This window comes from Sapajus apella, unplaced genomic scaffold (genome assembly GCF_009761245.1).
Source record: "Sapajus apella isolate SASKATOON/1434 unplaced genomic scaffold, GSC_monkey_1.0 scaffold5610, whole genome shotgun sequence".
NCBI classification, from domain to species: Eukaryota; Metazoa; Chordata; class Mammalia; order Primates; family Cebidae; genus Sapajus; species Sapajus apella.
The window spans coordinates 1-4,364 of record NW_022442534.1 but is presented as its reverse complement, the minus strand read 5'-3'; the positions used below and the strand labels follow the sequence as shown (position 1 = coordinate 4,364).

Here is a 4,364-nt window from a genome sequence, read left to right as displayed (position 1 = left end):
TAGTGTTCTCGTATCTAGTGTTCTAGTGTCTAGTGTTCTCATGTCTAGTGTTCTCGTGTCTAGTGTTCTCGTGTCTAGTGTTCTCGTATCTAGTGTTCTAGTGTCTAGTGTTCCCGTGTCTAGTGTTCTCGTGTCTAGTGTTCTAGTGTTTAGTGTTCTAGTGTTCAGCGTTCTGACTGCAGCACATTACTGCTCCTTTCTTACACGTGTGTGCTCTTTTCACTACTGACTGTGCCGTCTGTGCCTGCCACTCACTCTGTCCTTTCCTTCACAGGTACTGTGACTGCTTCACCAGTGGGGACTTTGGCAACAACTGCAATTGTAATAACTGTTGCAACAACTTGCATCATGAAATTGAACGGTTTAAAGCCATTAAGGTAATAGATGTCAATTAAATGAGTGCATTTTAAAAACATTTCAAATTATTTGAGATGTTCATAAAATGATCTCCAGAGATTCCTCATTGGAAAAACCCCACAGTTTTGAAGAATATACATTGAATACGACTTGATTCCTGCCAGTGGGGGTATTGAACCATGACAAGGGGCTGTTGTAAAAGCGGTAGGCAGAGAAAGGCCTTTTTCTCTTTATTATGTGGGAAGGCTTCAGAGGTGCAGCAGCCTAGGAAGGTTCTGATTCAAGGACATGTGAACATCTGCTTTGTCTTGGAGTTTAGCCATTTGGGATCATCTTATATAGGAGATAAGCGTGAACTGGAGCCGTGCAGTCTGCAAAGGTGTAGACAGTCCGCTGCATGAGAAGGCTGGGTGAAAGTGCTCAGGCAGCCTACGTTTTTAATTATAAAATTTAACAACTTAAATGTGACCTCTTGGCTTCTAGAAGAAGAGAAGAAGAATCTAGGTTTTCCCAGAGACTCAAAAGGTGACTTTGATGGCCCCGATAGCCACTCTGCCGAAGGCTAAACACAGGAGCTTGCAGCTTTGATCCCTTTCTGTGGACACAAAAGATAATTAGGGAGAAGGGAGGGACAGTTAGGCTCAGGGCTGTCAACCTGTTCCAGGGAGACACTTCCCGTGCCCACTCATTCATGAAGGGAAGTCGAGAGCCATCGACCGTAGACCCGAGACTGTCCTGTGCAAATAGAACACAATTATAAGGGCACGGCTGCTCTCTGCATTGTTTTCTGAAATAATTTCATTCCCCTCTTGAATTATGGATAAGTGACTTGAAATAGCTTACCAATTTTGATATAGCCACATCCATAGGACAGAAGAATATTGTCATGGATATAAACTTTAGTCACATTTTATTTAGGGATAAAGAGTACTATCTACAATTAAAACTGTAAAAACAAAAAGTGTTGGATTCTTATACATTGCTGATAGAAATATAAATTGGCACAACCACTTTGGGAAACTGTTTGACCACAGCTACTAAACCTAAACTTTTGTGTATGCCATGGCCCAGCCATTTCATTCCTAAAAGTACAGCCACTAGAAATGAGTGCAGATGTCCACCAGAAGACTTGCACAGGAATGTCATAGCAGCTCCATTCAGGGTAGCTAGGCACTGGAAACAGCCCAAATGTCCATCTGTGGCAGAATGGATACATCCGCACGTCGATGAAAAGCAGGAGCTGCAGCTAAGCGCAGCAGTGCGGATGGATCTCCCAGACGCTACCTGAGGGAAGCAGTAGACGTGGGAGTGCACGCTGTGGGATTGCACTTACCTGAAGCACCAGCATAGGCGAACCTAAAGCCCTCTAAGTCAGAATAGCGGTTCCCCGTGGGGGTGCACTGCTGGGGAGAAGTCTCAAGGCAGCCGTGGGGCTGCCTGTCCTCTAACTTGACCTTAGTAGCAGGTACACAGGTGTGCACATGTGCACAAGATCATCATGCCACAGCTGCAGATGTGTGTATCCACTGCCTGTCACACTTCAATGATCTGTGAAAACTCCTAAAGCCACACACTGCAGGCTGGGACTGTCCCGCAGCACGTTCTCACTGATGGCCTTATGCTCGGGGCTGTGCTGCTGGACAGCACGGATTCCAATGTCAACCCCAGGAAGCGGAAGGGAGGCCGCGGACTTCCACTGTGGTTGCTGTATTATTTGAATCTTTACGAAGAGCATTGAATCATTTTGTATGTAAAGCTATGTATGTATGTGTGTATATAGAGAGATTAAAAAGTGACAACACACAGACCCTCATAACAAGTCATACATATTGTCTGAGAAAGGCATGGCCCAGAGGTTGAGACCCGCTCTGAAGTCGGCATGCGGACCTTGAATCAGGATCCTGCCACTCGCCAGCTGTTATTTAACCTCTCGGTGCCTCAGTTTCTCCACATATGAAACAATCATACAGTAGTAGATTTTACTTCCCAAGGTTGCTGAGGATTAAATGAGAGGGCGTGTATATGAATGCCATGGAAAGATGCCTGGCACGTGGTCTGTTGAGTCGTGTTCAGGCAGTGTGAGCGGTTAGGATCGTCCACAACCTCAACCGTCTTAGGAAAGAGAGCCCCAGAAATGCCGGATGGAAATGTGTCCACACGGAAACAATGATTTTCTTTGCCTCTTTACCATCCATTATTTTTTGCAGTAAATATGTATGGCTTAGAAACTCAGAAAATAAAACGTGAAGAAACCATAGCTACGATATCGCCTTTTTTGTGTGGAAACTAATTGAAATGAAACAAGAAGGGGCTGCACGTTCTGAACTGTGTAAAGAGACTCACTGCTTCCTGTGGCACCTTTCACAACAACCAAACAAGATGCCCTTCACTGACCCTGAGTTTTGAATGATAAAATCCATCCTGATGGAGCTTCCCATTCCACTCTAGGCATGTCTTGGTAGAAATCCAGAAGCTTTCCAGCCCAAAATTGGGAAGGGCCAGCTGGGCGACGTCAAGCCCCGGCACAGCAAAGGGCGCAGCTGCAGGAGGTCGGGCTGCCTGAAGAACTACTGCGAGTGCTGTGAGGTGGGTGCCGTCTCCCGAGCTGAGCCACTCACAAAACACACAGCTACACATTTTGAGTAACTCTTGTGGTTAAAAAACTTCACGGTAATTTAAAAAGATAACTATCATTATTTTTTTCTTCCAGAGTTTCTAGAAGGGCACTCACACTAATCTGAATTAATTTCCCAAATATCAGCTGAGCTTAGGCCCTATCGGGAGCAGCCGAGACACCCTCCTTGCAAACCTCTGTTTTGGCTTACCTGAGGTCTTTTGGGGGTCCTGTGAATTACACTTTTAAAAAGCTGTCTGTCATAGAGGGTCAGGCTTGAGAACAGTCCTCCTGATTCTGGTGACATGCATGGAAAGGCCTGAGAAGGCAGGCCCCACAATCCCAGCTAGGATTTGGAAAACACAGTCAAAACATGGCATAGACAGAGATGTGCAATTCAAACGTGAGTGACACCACCCCCGTGGAACAACTTCCAACCGTACTCACAGCATCTCCTCTCTGTCCTGCAAAGTGCCCTCACCGGCTGCCACAAAACAGTGGCTCAGCCTGCTTTCCCAAGGCCAAGACTATGCCAGGCACAGCCCACAGAATGTGCAGGTTCAGAAGAAAGGGACAGCACTGTTGCTTAGTCTCTGGCGTTACTGTAGACTAGAAACTCTGGAAAGCCTTCTGCTTCAAAACACCCAGAGATGCAGATGAATCAGAATGCAAACCACTGAAGATGCATCTCCTAGCTGGAAAGAACCCAGGGAAATCCCTGGGGGGCTGAAGGAAAGAGAAATTCAAAAACCATAGTGATTGGCATTGCCAGTTCTCGGTCAGCCCCTGGGGCCCACACGAACAAGGATTTGGCATGAGGGGAAAAGGCAGCGTGGCTTGCTGGGTACAGCTGGAACACGCCAGCCCCCTGAGCACCATATTGCCAGGAAAGACTTGAAACAGAATCCACCTCCAAGGCAGCAAGAGAGGCTCCCCTGAGAGCTGTCAGCCACAGGCCTGCTCTTAGACAGTTTCAAATTCTACTCACTGTGCATTCTCTGCACCCATAGGACCAGCTTAATAGGCTCTCTTCTAAGCAGGAGTCACACGAAGCAGCCTGCTCGCTCCCTGGTGAAGGGAGAGCAACACCCTCTCTCTGCTTGGGACTCACACCCACACGCCCGGCCTCTGCTCCATCAGCAGCAGGACCACTGCGCCTTTACAACAGCAGTGTGCGATGAAAACTGCAGCTCACACACACAGTCACACACATTCACACACACGTATGCATATTCACACACCCCATATACACACACACTCACCCCACACACATACTCACAATCATACACAGTCACACACATTCACACTCACACACCCTATATACACACATAGTCACACACGCATGCACACTCACACACCCCATATACACACACACCCCACACACATACAATCA

The 4,364-nt window shown here is 47.0% G+C and overlaps 1 long non-coding RNA gene across 1 annotated transcript; it reads left to right on the top strand.

Moving 5' to 3' along the window:
* Positions 1-279: 279 nt before the first annotated feature.
* On the top strand, positions 280-3,050 carry LOC116547936. The gene is made up of 2 exons (XR_004267238.1): positions 280-377; positions 2,806-3,050. It is a non-coding gene; the product is annotated as an uncharacterized LOC116547936 (long non-coding RNA).
* The last annotated feature ends 1,314 nt before the right edge of the window (positions 3,051-4,364 follow it).